Genomic DNA, 15717 nt, shown 5'->3' on the forward strand with positions numbered 1-15717 from the left:
AGGCAGCACCAGTCTAGAAAAAGCTATCAATGCTTAGTACACTCCCCGGTTCCAGAAAGTTCAGTTATTCTGTTATCCCCATTGGCCCCTGTTAGAATACCACTCCTCCTCTGTACCCTGATTGGTTTGCTGTATGTCACCCCATCCTGTCTCCTCCTCTTTGCCCGTTACCCATTGGTCGCTTCGTACCCTGACCACGCCTACTCCTTTGCCCTTATATACCCAGTCCCGCCTTCCCTCGAGGCTCCTGGAGTCTGCTCCCTCCTAGAGTGCTTGTGTCCCTTTTCTCCGCCTCCCGTTCCTGTATTTGTCCTACAATAAAGCCTCTTGGAAATCTGCTACTCCGGAGACCTCTCGTCAGTTCTGGTGGAGTTATCCGGGTCCTGTCACCTCTTCCCCGCGGACCGGTCAGCCGAGGATTGCTCCTCGAACTGGCTGGGCACCCGGGTGAAGCCCGGGGCCACTTATTTAATACTACAGCATATCAGCAAGGCCACACTCACACTGAGCTGCATGAGTATCTGTGTGAAATGCAAACATACAACAAAAAATGTGATCACTATTTTTTGTCCCACTCGCTTGGGCAACAGCAGTTTTTTGCTCACTTTTAATATCATGTATTTCCAATGCAAACACCAGAACTGGGTGAGGGAACAGCACATTAGTGGCTCACAGGGGACTTCATTTTGGAGCAGCAAAGCACAGCCATAAAGGGCCAAGCCCCAGACCCTGACACAGGAACCCACAGCAGGAATGTCAACTGAGCTTTTTTCTATTTGGCAGGGAAATGCAAGCTAAACACCACATAAACACTCTCCTCCTTACAAAGTAAATGCATTTTTGCAAAGCTATATTTCTCGTTTATTCAGTCTTTTTTCAGAAGCAGCTTATTAGTGCTCTGTTCTCCAGTGTGCAAAATCTGGCTTTTCCTCGCTTTGGATTTCCTTTAGTTCCAGGCTTTTTGGAACAATTGTATGGATTTCTTATTAGCAGTGCCAATGTTTCATTTAAAATATCACTAAAGCCAATTCTATTCTAAAAGTGTGAAAAATCAAGTTGTCCTTTCCCTGCTAATCCACTAAGTGTATCTGAGGAGTAAATGATCACTCACTGGACTTTCTGTGTAGGGTACACTTCTGGCACAATTTCAGTGCTAACAAGGATTTTACTGATTTATACTGACATATATTCCATTACAGACTCTACAGAGGCATTCATAATATTTGAAATTTTTTGGTGGTTTTTTTTTTTGTCGTCACTTACAGATACATGAACAGAATTACATTTTTTAGACAGTTTGGTTTGGTAGGCAGTAGATAAATCTGCACAATGATAAATTTGTAGGAAGTACCTACCAATAAATTTCATCCTACAAATCTGGTCCAATTTCCTACTAATTTTTACATCAGTTGTTTTAACTTTCCATAGTTTCTCTCCCTTTTCAGTATTGATTTAAGTATGGTGCACAGCACAGCTTAGGGAGTATTGGATTGCATGGATCAAGAATTCATTGACTTACTACGCTAAAAGGAATGACATGACTTGGTTATTCTTTATTGTGTTCTGTACTTCTGGATCTGCTCATCAAACCTATTTTAACCCTTTATTTGACAAGACAAGGGCAGTCACATTTTACAATAGGTGCATTATATTTTCTGAGAGTCCTTCTGGCTTCTAAGCCCATCCTGACACAGCTTCTTTTGCAGAAGGATCCATCTTCAGAATTATTACAAGAAATTATAGTTATTCTGTTCAAAAATATTTATATCATTTGCTAAAGAAATGCTTCAGAGGAAAATGTGAAAAAAAAACCCATTTTTTCCTGATCCTGATGGCACCAGAATGTCACCTTCCTACAGAGAAGCCTCATACCAGACATATACAGAACTTCTGCAGGGCATGGAGAGTCCTACAGGCTTGGCCTGAGACATAAATTTGGGTTCTATTCTTTCAAAAAATTCCTATTTTACCTTGGCCAAAACACCCAAACTCAGGCCTTCTAAATTTATCTAGATGCTTTAGACTAATCTAAATTAATAGAATCTGTATCCTTTTCCTCCTCCTTCACTTCTTTTATAAGAAGTAATCCTTATCCCATACGAATGGAAAGCTGATACACATTTTAAAGACCATCAGTTTCTCTGTAACAAGTGCCAGTGATTGATAGCAGAAAAAGTTACCTACGTTTTTTGAAGCATGTCTTTTGAAGAATTCTTGTTCTAACTTAAGGGCAAATTCATTTCTTGAATAAAGCAGTGCCAATGTCATTAACCCCACTGAACTGCAAGTCTTGGCAAAAAAGAAAACACCTTTCCTACTACTTCTTTGAATGTAATTATTCATGATTAAAGAAAGCCAAATTAGTAGGAAATGTGAATTCAGTTCCATAAAGCAATTTCAGAGATAGGAGCAGCTGCACCTTTGCTGCAGAGAACAGTAAAATAGAACCCTTTACCGCCTGCTCATAATTCAGAGCTGCTGTGCACGGGCTCAGGAAGAAGAAAGGAAATGTTAATTATGTTTCTTTTAACCTAACCCTCCTTTAATATACCTGTTTCTAGGAATACCATATCCATAGATGGTTGAAGTGTTCTTGGGTTAAGAAGCTTTATTTCAGGTGTGAAAAGATTGAAGTCAGGTATTACATTTCCTAGCTATTTATTCTTTCTTTTTAAGTTTTTTTCTGAGTATTTTTTGGAGTTTAATACTTCTCTTACGGAAAGTCCATTAGCTATGTAAGAACACCAGGCATACTTTTCCTTCTTCAGTCCTGTTCACCTCATTGTGCCATTTCCTGCAAATTGCAAAGAAATTGAGTCATTTTAAAAATGGCACTACCAAATTCACTCCCTGCATTTCAATGTCAACATACATTCAAGTTTTCAGGGTTATTTTTCTTCTTTTCTGCTGGTTTACTGTCTGACTTCCCTTCCTTTCTGAAAGAGGCCAGTCCTTTCTGAAGTTGTTTAGCTGTATATCTTGTATTCATAAACAACAATTAGAGGTTAAAGACACCAATGTTTTAACCTTTCTGCACATGCAAGTAATCCTTCCTCCAAGGAGAGGAAGGATTCCACCCTGCTCTCCTCATACATTTTTAGCCAGTTCTTTATTCAGTGCCATGCTTTACCTTGACGGTTCATAACTTTTATCTCGCAAAGAAATCTCTCATTGTTTCCACTGGGGTTTACAGTATTAAATCCCTAAAAACTATCAGTCCTGCAGCTGGTATTGAATTGGTCACTTATGCAACCCCAAGGGCTCTGTGCTGGAGTCACACTGCTACCAACAAACAGCACTATGGGGGGAATGCAGAGAAACTGAAAACAGCAAGGAATCAAATACCAGCTTCCAGCAGGACAGAGGGGTGGGAGCTTTAAAACGAAAAATCAGTTTGTGATGACTCTCAACACATCTGCAGAAAAGTCTGGGTAGGACAGGAGAAAGATGAAGGGCTGGCTTTGTACTTCCCCACTTTTTCTGTAAAATGAGCAGCACAAAGAAATGACAGCACAGTAAAGTTTGCATCACTCTACATAAGGCAATCCTGACTCTGCAGGCTCCAGGAAGAGGCAGACTTGGAGTTAGTCATGGACAGCATCAACTGCATTGAAGTTCTGCTGAGGAAGAGACACTGAAGCCTGGAAAAGCTCAGGGGATGAGGGGACAAAAAGAATCACTGCTTTGGATTTTTGTTTATTTGAATTACAGATGCCTAAGGGGGAGAAAGAAACAAGCAAACAAGTCTGCTCTGCACTTCATGAATGTTTTCAGCAGAATTACTATTTCCTTTTCCCTTCTTTTCTAACCCAAGAGGTATTAAGGAAAAATCTTTAAAATTAGCTGAACTTCTTTCTGCTGCTGAAACAGCTACTAGCTGAACACAAGGCTTAGCTTTTAATTTTAACAAACAAGGTATGCAAATCATGATTTTTGTGTCTTTCTTGCTGCATTAAAAATCTCACATATTATAACTGCACATTTTGAGAAGTCTTCTAATTATAAACATCTCCTAGATTAGCAGATGCAGTCATTAGAGGAAACAGTAAAAGTGATCAGGTAGAGCAGGAGGAAAGTGAACGTGAAAAGAACAGCAGAGGTAATGTGGACTGGTAAAACCATAAAGCTCAGTGAAAAGAAGTGGGCAAACTGCAAGCACAGCAAGAGCTGAGCTAAGGAGGGGTACTGAGATGTCTTTTCAGACTCTCTTGGGTCCCCTGGAGAACAAAGTTTTGTGCAGGGGCAAAGCTCAAGTAACCACTTCGCCCAAGAACCAAAGGGGCAATAGAAAAGCACAGAGATTCCACATTAAGGTGCAGAACTAACTGTAGTATCCCCTGTGGATGAAGGGGAAGGACTGGGATGCCTTGGGAAGATACCCTTGTTTAACTTAAAGTGACAAGTTGAGACCTTTTCCCACAGTCCTCTGTTTTTTATGTTAATAGCTTTAGTGACATCATCACCATTCTCCTCCCCAGTTCTAGAATGTTCATGGTTTCTGTTCTCCCCATTGGATCACAGCTATGGACACTCCCCCACTGTATCCCCGTTGGTTGTTCCCCTGGTCCCGCCTTTGTACCTCCCTTGATCCCTTCACCTATTGGCCCTCTGCCGATGTGCCTGCCCTGAAGCTCCCTGGCTTCGCCTGCCCGGCCGAGGCACGGTCAGCAGCGGGGGACACTCCCCTGTGTCCCCAGGAGATTCGGGGAGCAGCTAAGACAAAGCGCTTCGCTGTTTGCCTTGTTAGGAGGAGAGGCGGCGTCCGAGGAGGTAATGAGGGAGTCGACTCAAGGCTGGGGAAAAGGTCTCAAGTTTAATGCAAGCTCCGGGGAGCTCTGAATGCCGTTCTCCCGGCGGCGGCCAGAAGTGGCCTCGAGGCTCTCACAATCACCTTAAGTACCGGGGCAGTAACCAGGGGGAAGGGACGCCCACCACCCAATGGGGGAATTCGGAGGAGTGGAAGGCAAAAGGACAGACAGACACACAAACCAATGGGGAAAGTTTAACGGAGGGACCCCTGGCCCTCGTCCGCTCACTCAATGCCCAAGGTGGAAGACTTTGGGACAGTGGGATGAGGAGCTGAGTGATGGACAAGGTACCAGGGAGGGGACAGGGGAATGACTGAGCATTTTCAGGGAGATCGGCATTGAGGGAAGGGCGGGAAAGCTCGGGGTGGAACCATTGGGAGACAATGGGGGGTGAAGGGGCAAACCATTACAGGACTGTTACAGAGATATAAAAACACAATACAACAACCCTCAGATTGTGAAACCCCACGTACACCAGACTGTTTAAAAACCCTGGACCCTCCCCTGTTTGGGGCTCTTCTCCTGTCCCTGAACCCCTTCAGTGTGCTTGTTATTAAACAGTCACTGGAACTTCATACAGAGAGCCTCTCCTGCTTTTCTCCATCAGCCTGCAACCTACAACTGGCAGCGCGAGCGTCTGGTGCTTGTCTGGGCTATCCACTTTCTCTGGGGAGACATTCTTGGGAAGGCGGCTGTCTCAGCAACATCTGCCATGCTGCTGCAAGTAACAGGTCACATCTTCCACTCTCAACTGAGGTACTGAGGCCAACATCAGCACACATTGTTCCCAAACATCTGAACTACCTCAGGACTTCCCCAAGGACTCCATGAACTTGGGAGTGGAATTGTGTCTTTTCTTTCAGAGAACATGCCAGAATATCCATGGGAAAGCTTTAGGAATAGTGTCTCCCTCCTGACTGGCTTTTATGTAAGAGACAGCCATAGCCTGAAGTACAACTAGGCAGATAGACCTTCTTCTGAGGTCTATACCCGCAGCTACAAAAATATGAGCAAAGAAATCTCAGGGACTGAGCCCCTCCTTCATACCCAGATGGTTTCATATTCCAGACAGCTCCCCCTGTACTCTGATCACATCGTTAATCATAAAGGCCCCATAGTTAGCAAAATATTCTCCTCTTCCAGAGGTACAAAACAATTCTGAAAGGTCAATAGAAGGAACAGCATAAATCATAATAGCAGGCAATTACACCTGCTGCAGTATCAACAAGGTGCTCAGAAGACCAGAAGTTGGTTGATCCATGACTGGAGCAGGGGGATAAAGGAGGTGACCGACAGTTCTGGCAAAGCCCTGGCAGCAGGTGCCTGGAGTTGATCCCTGTTAATGTCAGGTTCCCCCTACAGAATCCCAGCAGAGCCAGTGGGCAGTGACAGAGATTTCTGCTCAGAGCTCTGCTGGGACATTGATGCACTGATGGGGGTAGGATGGTGTGCTACATGTTGAGGATGTGGACTGGGAAATTTAACCACACTCATTTGCTAAATTCTTGTTAAAATCTTTTCTTAAAGTTTGCTCTCTTTGAGTTAACTTCAAGACGTTCTCACAAGGTATCAGACTACTGCAGGTAACTGATTCCAATGGCCGAGTGTGACTGGAGCCATCCAGAGAAACACGAGACAGCTTTTACAGTCCCAGCCTGTTCCCCCTGTGCTGTACTGCAACAGAACTCCACCTGCTTCATCCACCTTCAGATGCATTTACACACCCTGTAGAGAAATGGAGAAATGCTATCCCACCTCCATTGCAAACTTTTCTTCTGCATCAAGTAATTCAGCTAAGAGATTTTTTTTTGCACATAAAATCATTCTGGTCTTAAGCATCTCTCACAAAAGAACAATCCTGCAGTAAGAATTGACAAGAATCCCCTAAAAATTAATGGATCGCAGAATCAAGAATTAACTTTTGCATTCCAATTCCAACAGAAATTCCAATATCTAGATGAAAAGGTACCTCTGAAAGCAACATACAGACAGTTTTCACTTCTGAATTTCTGCCTCTCTGTGCCTCTCCTTTCATGCAGAAAAATTAACTTGTCTTTGTTATCTTATTAGCCAAGAAATCACTGCAATATCTTACAGTTACAAAATTTCTGTTTTTTTCCTTTATGTTGAATATATCAGTTTAGACATATAAAGTCTCCATCACTCATCACATTTCCTGTTTAATATACATGAAGTATCAGTAATAAATGGGTATCATCTCACATACTGTCCATGTGTTTTTTGAAAATAAATTAATGGCAAACTGTTGAATTGCACCAAAGGGAGATTTTACAATTTTTATTACAATATGCAAATAACTGTAATGACTTATACCACAAAAAATATTAGTAAAAAGTATTTTTGTAAGTCACAGAGCAAAAAATACTTTTTTTAAACAAATAAACCATGAAAATATATACAGGAATATCACAATCAACTATATTCATAATTACATTTAATGCAACTGAGAATGAATTTTTCCTAAAGCCCACCTGTCTGTTGATTTAAATGGTGCCTTTCACACACTGCAATAAATCTGCAGCTTTCCTAATGCCAATCAAAAATATGCAATAGATGAATGATCTAATGCAGCAATTATGGTGCATGATTGCAGTAATAAACAGCCACAGCTTGAATAATATTTCTAGTTTGATGACAATGTCAACAATCAAACAGTCAAATACCTTTTCTCCTGAACAAAATTTAGGGAAATGAAAAATACTTAAAACCTCATGCAGGTGACATTCATTAAGTATTTTCCTCATTGTTCAGCAATAACTTCCTTTTTTTATTTTATTCAAGCAAGTCACAGTGTTGCCAGGACATTTTTGTGAGAACATTTGCCTTCACGTATGCTTGTCAAAAACATTATTTCTCCACAAAACAGAACACTGTAAATTGGATAGACTATTTCTTGAGGGCAAGGAAAATAATGTTGTTTACTGCTATTTTTTCTAGGTTTGTACATATAATAAGACTCTGAAATTAGGTCCTTGGGATGGTTAATGAAGTCAAGTAAGCCCATTCATTGTACAGCAGAAGCAATAACTTGTTTTAATTCCATATTAATATAATTTTTCCTGGATTTTTTTTTTTCAAAATAGACCGATTCTGCTCCACTCTGGGTTAAATTATGTACTCTGTGCACATACTGAGCATGCCTTGATAACCAGAGATCCCATTACATGTTTAATAATTGACTATTCAATACAGCATTGATGCATTTTTATCTGGAACTAATTCACCTTTGTCTGTGTATCAAGAAGAAAGCACAGTGAATTACAGATATGGTCTTGAAATGTAAAGGCCATATGCTTTATTCATCTCAGGTCTTTTAAACTCCATATTCATGACAGGCACTACTTGGGAATTAATATCCTGACTTGGATATGCCAGTATATATACAATATGATTTATTAGAGCAATGATTCATTGAAAAGCACCTTGAACCTATCAGATAGACAGTGCCTTCTGTAACAGGTTTGACCTCACAAATAAATCACTCACTGCTGTATTTGCAGAGATGTGTGTGACGTGTCACACTAACGAATAAACCCAGTGGTTACAGTATTTAAAACATCAAGTTTAACAAACCCACCAAAAGTCTAAAAAATCCACACACAAATGTCTCTGTGGCAGAACAGTAAGCACAGGAAGGTCCCCACTGTTCGTGCAGAGCTGTCATCCCATCACTGCCAGCTCAGGAAGAGAAGATCTTAACAGAGGGCTTATTCTCAAATGTAGGATGTTTCATCTCACCAAAAAATAAGCATCTCCAGCACCTCCATTCTCACCAAACAATTCTAACCGAGGTCAATTAGCCTGGATGGTTTCAAACACAAACTCACTGATCTAGGACTCACAACCCCATTTAATGCAGCCCAGAATGAAAAGTAAGACTGGAGAAAACAATCTCTAAAATTTTCAACAAATGGCATTCAATATCAAGGAGAAAGAGCAGTAATTTTTCTCCACTAGTAAACATTCTCTCTACTTTTCCATGTTTGGAGGCTGCATGCCTAAAGGTGAATTTGTTGTATATTATGCCATTTAAGCCAGCATCTTCAAGAGCAATAAATTCACATACAAATTATTTTTGTCACTTTGCCACAACTGCACTATCAGCCCAATAGTGCCTCTGAATTTCCTCTGACTATAACCAATGCCGAATCCCTCACAAATGAAACAGAAATGCCCTGAAGTAAAGCATCTGTTACTTCTATAGTGATTTGTAAAGTCACAAATGTAGATCTGTCACCAACCAAATCTGGTGAAGGGTTGCTTCTGTCTGATAATTATTGCAGTCCAACTCGCTGCGATCCTGAATCCTGCTTGGCCGGGGGAAGCATGGCATAAAATAGAGGAAAGGGTACAATGAAGTGCCAAAAAAATAAAGATCTTTAATAGTAAAATAACAAATGAAGAAACCTCATCGTCTGAGGGGCAAGATTCAAAGCCTGTGGGCATGGCAAACACAGCCAGGTACAGAGGTATCTGAAGGCAAGGGTCCAGTCACAAACTCAGAACACGACCTTATTTGTAACAGGTTGTGAACTGAGAACAAAAACCAGAAACATGACCTAATCTAGAATAGTTCCATTAACATATTAACTCCCATGACCACACTCTTCTCACCATGACCTGACCAGGTGCCCCCCTTCAGTATCCTGTTTCCCATGGCCTGAGGTTGATGCCCTCTGTAAATGGTATAGAGGCAAAAGTCCCAGCTGGACATGATTCCATAGATAATCTCACCTGTTATACTACCTTGTAACATACACAGGCTGACCTAAATCTTGTCATGGAAAGAACCTGATAATGTTCAAATTAACATTTTAAGAGATTTCAGGTACAGACGCTGGTATTACTTCACCATTCTTAGGCAATGTTTATCTTCAGATCCCTACGAAGTTGAAAACCATTCCAAACATCTCTTTGCATCTTACTTAATTTTTGCCGTCTTTGCAGCCATTCCTCCAAATATTTGGGTTTCATCTCTAAGCATGTTCAAACTGTAACAGACTTTTCCCTGTACTTGGCAGTTGTTTTCCCTCAGAGGGTTTAAGAAATCCTTTAGAACACAAAGCACTCCAAACATTTTTATCCACCAATACACAGCTATGTTTTGAGAGGCATTTATCAAACAAGGTCAGAGTTTTGCCACAGCCATGACAGACCCCACTACCCTGATCACTCTGCAGAGATCCCAGACCAGTGCACTGTTCCCAAAGCTCCATTCTGAGGGTGCACTATCACAGCAGTCACTCACTCACACAAACCCAGGGGATCCCCAGCATTTGTTAAATTCTGCTTGAGGAATAGCTGCAGGCACACCCTGTACTGGATAAATGATTCTTCCTTGCTGCCATCAAACCCAGAAGCGAGAGTGTTCTGCTAAATAAGTGCTTTTTTCACCCAACCACCCTGTGTTTGCTGATGAACAACAGAATTTCTTCCCATCTCAAGAAAGAATTTCAAGGCATGTCAGCTACAAGCCGTTGGCTCAGCTCTAGAGGTCGGGCCACTGCAAGTACCCCATTCTCCTTTAGGTCTGGAGCAAAACCAAAGTAAAACACTGAGAAGACATGAACTAGGATTTTTAGGAATCTACATTTTTTGCTTTCTAGCACATTTGAGGTGTCTAAATTTCATTTCCCTGTGGACTGTGGGTTTGACTACACAGCTATTCAAGTGTTAAACAACTTCATTTGCAATTGGATACTGGTCTGTGATTTTATTTTATCTTTTACCAATGGGGCCCTCAACAGGCAAAATCAATTTAGCAATTTTGTGAAGCAAACAATAACTTACAAGATATGAATTCAATTCATGGTCCAGCTGAAGTGTTGGGTGGTCCCTGGTGATCTCTCCACATGTTTAATGTGGCTGTGCTGTACTTGGGAATATTTCCACTCTTTCACAGCCTTCTTTGTTGAGAATACCTTTGGTAAGCACCATTAATTCCCAGTGATTTATTTACTTCATGTTTATTTAACAAGATGTGCTCTTTACCCACTTGTGTGGTGTTACAGCCCTGACATGCTGCACACTCTCAGCTTCACTTCTGGTTTTCTTGAGATTGTGATCACAGGCACATGGGTAACAAAGACAGTGGACAATGAAGATCTTAATTACAGAGCCTGTTTTCTCCTGGTTTTTTCTTCAGGAGAACTAATAATCATTTATAACACAGACAGCTGGGGTTTTTTCTGTTCTCACATAACTGCTATGTTGTCACTGCATTCAGTAAAATGCATCTAGTGAAAATGCTTTCCACTGACAAGTTCAGGAGATAATGCTGGTACTGCAATAGATGGAAAATTACTGACATTTCACTGCATGAGGAATGCTGTTTCCTGAGTGGATACTTCACCTTTTAAAGGGCTTATTACAAGCTTGGCTGTAGGCTGTACCATTACACACAGCTTTTGTCTTTCTTCAACAACAATGGCAATCATCAACACTGCTCTGCAGCTCCAGAGACACTTCAGCTGCTCATGGCCTTCAAGTGGTGAAAATAACCAGCAGTTTCTCCTTCCTGAGTTATTCTGTGCTTTTCATAGCTGGATCGCTTGGTTCTCAGGCTGCTGTCAAAGTAAGTAAAGTGCCCCACCCAGGACTAAAATGAAAATGCACTCAGAAATATGTGGGAAAGGAAGATTTTTATGAAAACATTCTTATCTTTAATGAAAAATAGACAAAGCTCTACTTATCATTTCTGTCTCTGTTTTAAATATGCATATATTGTCAACTGTTAGCACAACACAGCCAGCTACACTATTTTGCAGTAATAACTAACAATGACAGTTACACAAGATTTTGTGGCTCTCCTGAAGGAAAAAAATCAAAAAAATCTTGACACAGCAGTTACAAAAAGTAAAACAAAACAAAAACCAAACAAACAAAAAACCAAACCAAACAACCCCCACACACTTTATGTGTGCTTTTCCCAGAGCTTCATATAAAATATTTTTCTCTGCAAGGATTTATTTCAGCAGTGATCTCTGCAGGAAGAACAGAGCTCCAGACAAATTCAGGCATTGCTGCTGGATTCTGAATTGCCTGCGTATGGGCAAACCAATTAGTAACTGGCAATAAGTCATCAGGTGCAATTGAAAGGAATCTGCAATCTGGCTTCCCCTTCTCAAGAGGCACTTATCTTCCCATCCATTGCTGCTAGAACTTGAAACTCCTCCGCAGCTGCCATCTGGCATGCAAGTGTGGATCTGGGCCTAAATGAGGAACAATAAAGATGGATGGCTGGAAGCCTTGATGCTTTGCATTGCACAATACAGCTTTGTAAAAGATCCTTTATATTAATTAATACTGAAATCAAGATTTTAAGCATTATGACTATGCCTCATTGTATCATTTCAAAGTTTATATAAAACAGATTAAATAATCTTCTAGCTAAGTCACTAAAAACTAAACTGGTGAGGGATGAGAGAAAGAAATCTTCTAGCTAACGAAGATAAAAGAAACACTAGTAAAAACATGGGTAGAATGTGATGTTTACAGCACATTTATTTTTTACTCTCTAAAGTACGATATTATATGTCCTAAAACAGTGTACAAATAGGAATAAAAAGAATTCATTTATTTTTTAAAGCCAAACCAGGTTGTGCCTCAATAGTCCTTGAGGAGGATGGCAGTACCAGGTACCCAGGGAAGGCAGGCATCTGACTGGCAGTGAGGGACTGCAGCTGACCTCCTGCCATGGCCTGTGACACTGCTGAGAGCCAGAGCACCAGCACTGTGTGGGCAGAGGGAATTCCTTATGGGAGCAGTGACCCTGCAGTGCCTCCCCAAAACACAAACCCCACACTCTCCTGACCAAAAAATCCCACTGTACTAACCGAAGATCAGTACATGGGTGGGAAAAATTCTCTCAATTTCCTCCTGACAGCTCCAGGAGAGGAAAAGGAGGTTACATGGGGGGGAAAAACCTGTAAGTATGGTCTGCTATCAGAAAATAGCAACAAACTTGAGTATTTCAGCAAGCTTGTGTGGCTGTGCCAGCAGAATCAAAGGCTGGAGCACCTCCATTTCTGAGAGTGGGGAACTAATATGCCTTTACAGCAATTCATCTCAGAAAAGCAATAATGAAAACCTTATATTATACTCAGTTTTTCTACATTACACAATTTGGTGTTACAGAGAAGCTATTCTAAAATATACAGAGCTCCCAAAAAATGCCAGCTCTGGTTCACAACAAACTTTCAAAGTTTGAAATTAGTCTTTGGTCTGCATTGAAAGAACCCAAAATCCTCTCTGTATCTTTTCCAAATGGAAATGTGTCATATAGCCAATTTTATGAAAATCCAAATGCTTTCCAGTCCTGGACTCATCTCCTTTCTCTGTGCCCTACCTGTGCAAGGGATCAGCGAGTACTCTGCAGTCAGAACATTATCAGAAGAAATATGCCACCATGATACATTTCCATACTGACTCCTGCCACATTTGATCTAAATGCAATTTAATTAAAATCATCAGCACAGGGCACACAGAGACCCAACAAGCGCCAGTGTTGGACAACACCACAGAGAGTTGTTCTAACTCTGCTGGCTACCCACGTGGGGATGTTACAGCACCTTTGCTGCACAGAAGTATATTACAGATTACAGTAGCAGTATTTTTTTTGTCTCGGTCCTTTCTGAATTAGAACAGAGTCATACCAAGAAAACAAGAATGTTTTCCTTTTGATAATGGGATTACTCCCACTTTCAGCTCAGCAGAACTATTAAATCTCAAACTTCCAATGATACAGAGGCTTTAGGTATAGGAAAGCTGACATTTGACAAAAATGGTGCTGTGGTTTTCAGTACAATTATTAGGAATACCTGCAGTTAAATTCTGTAGGTTACAGAAGAACACAGCAGCACATTAATATTCACTAACAGAGATCCCAAAGAATGCACGAATGAAAAGCAAGGTGCGAAATACTTTCATAAAATCCACTTGAAAAAACAGTATCAAACTTCTTATATTAAGAAATCAATTTTTAAATAATCTTACAAAATTTCTCTTGGACTTGTTATATGTTGTTGTTGTTGTTGTTTCTACCTCCAGACACAACCCTGCAAATTGTTTTAAATTGTGATTAAAATACCAAACAACTGTAAGATTTTATCAGCTAGTAATACCACTTACTGTGCTGGAAAGATAATATGGAATGTCATCGGAAGAATTATGCAAACAAAACAAGCTATTTTAGCTCCGCTAAAATTCAAAATACAAGCAAATAAAGGAAATTACAAAAACAATTGATACATATTGGCATAACTTTACGAACAGTGGAGGATTAAGGAGAGGGAGAAAAAAAAGAAGCCAAAGCAATTTAAAATGTACATCTGAGAGACTCTAAAAAAAGAAAGAAATGAACCAAACATTTCATTCTGTTCACCTGTGACAAAAGAAAAGACTGTTTGGTGGTCATGGAACCTGAAACAAGTGAAAATTTTGTTTATCTCCCTTTCTCTGATTGTATTTTATCTTCTAGATAAACCTTCCTTTGCAGCCAAGTTAAGTTTTATGATTGTTCTTTGAGCCTTTTTAAGTTGGTTTGAGTTTTTTTCTTGGCTTTCAGACAAAGCTTTGTATTCTGCCCTGTCTCTACCTCAGCTCATTTATCTCTATGACTTCAGAGGAATCTGCACACCGGAGCCTGCTTTGCTTTGTTTCTGTACTTCAGTTTAGCCTTTTTATTCCTCCCACTTGCCTCAGTAATACTGGATTTGCTAATGTTTGTCTTTAATTCCAACAGAAATCAACCAACGGAATGATTTTCATTTGCAAGAGGTCAACATTTTTTTGCCCACCCGTATTTGTGAGATTCGATGTAATGTTCAAAGTAGCTGTAACTGCAGCACTTAAGTAAGTTTAAGCTGTGTAAAAGCTGTGTATTTCCTTTACTTGTGTATAGATTAAGTTGTGTGCATATTAGCAAAGCTTCAAACTAATGCTCTCCAACTCTGTTATGGAGGGGAAAGGTTAATGAACACTTCTCTCATGTCTCTCTTCTCCATCTCATCCCAATAGAATTTTCTTCAGATCTGAACTACACATCAGAACAGAGCAGATGCCAAGAACTAAAAGATTATTTATTAATTTACAATTACAAGCCCTAATTCTACAGCCTCAGTGTGCACAAACTGTGTAAAACCCTGGGAGTTTGCATCTCAAGACCTGAATTAAATGCCAAAATCTCTTACAAAAACCGATTCACAACATCTGGAGCTTTGGCTTGGAATTCCATACTCACAGTTTCACATCTTGACATGGGTATTCTGATTTTTGTTTTACTTAATATTAATATAAGAGTAACCATTCTCTTTAGGTAATTGTCAGAACATGACATGCTTCTGTAGCAGTAACCTTGTCTTCATTTGGTTGCTGGAAGACAGGTTTTAATTGGCCCATCTTTCATTATCACTGGGGAACTTTCTGTGGTCATTTGTTCTTCCCTTGCAGAGAAGCATCTCAGTGCTTCAGCTCTTGTTCACCTTCTTGTCTGGTACTCACCTCTGCCCACATCATCCCTTTACACCACTGTACCTCAGGCATGGTTTGCAATTTCACCCACTTCCAGAGGGCTCACGGAGAACTCAGCTTAGGATCACACCCAGCTCTCTGTCTGTTGCCTTCAGCAAATTCTTATCGCTTCTAAAGCATTTTATTTATGAAACATTTTTTTAAAAACCTAATGTGAAGTGGAAACCTTATGTTTAAAGGCAGCAAGCCAGAAGTGCATATCTGTGATGCAGTTACAGCAGAACTGGCGAAGGACAGAACCTCAGCCAGCACAGAACAGCTCCCACTGGGACCAGTGGAGCCACATTAATTTGTGCTCACTCACCAGTGCAGCCTTAGTTTTTCAACCCGATGCACAAGATTTAACCTCTGGATTCAT

The 15717-nt window shown here is 40.5% G+C and overlaps 3 long non-coding RNA genes across 4 annotated transcripts; 1 reads left to right on the forward strand and 2 right to left on the reverse strand.

The window, feature by feature from the left end:
• Positions 1–2641: 2641 nt before the first annotated feature.
• LOC128793120 (uncharacterized) lies at positions 2642–4375 on the reverse strand. Of its 2 annotated transcripts, none has more exons than XR_008432665.1 (3): positions 4327–4375; positions 2873–2978; positions 2642–2794 (listed from the first exon to the last, which is right to left on the reverse strand). It is a non-coding gene; the product is annotated as an uncharacterized LOC128793120 (long non-coding RNA). The 2 variants fall into 2 exon arrangements; XR_008432664.1 differs by lacking the exon at positions 4327–4375 and adding an exon at positions 3131–4313.
• A 159-nt stretch (positions 4376–4534) lies between these two features.
• On the forward strand, positions 4535–6998 carry LOC128793119 (uncharacterized). The gene is made up of 3 exons (XR_008432663.1): positions 4535–4770; positions 5416–5564; positions 5672–6998. It is a non-coding gene; the product is annotated as an uncharacterized LOC128793119 (long non-coding RNA).
• Positions 6999–11298: 4300 nt separating this feature from the next.
• On the reverse strand, positions 11299–14417 carry LOC128793121 (uncharacterized). The gene is made up of 3 exons (XR_008432666.1): positions 14212–14417; positions 13824–13885; positions 11299–12040 (listed from the first exon to the last, which is right to left on the reverse strand). It is a non-coding gene; the product is annotated as an uncharacterized LOC128793121 (long non-coding RNA).
• Positions 14418–15717: the final 1300 nt, after the last annotated feature.

Source organism: Vidua chalybeata, chromosome 10 (assembly GCF_026979565.1).
Source record: "Vidua chalybeata isolate OUT-0048 chromosome 10, bVidCha1 merged haplotype, whole genome shotgun sequence".
Classification (NCBI taxonomy): domain Eukaryota; kingdom Metazoa; phylum Chordata; class Aves; order Passeriformes; family Viduidae; genus Vidua; species Vidua chalybeata.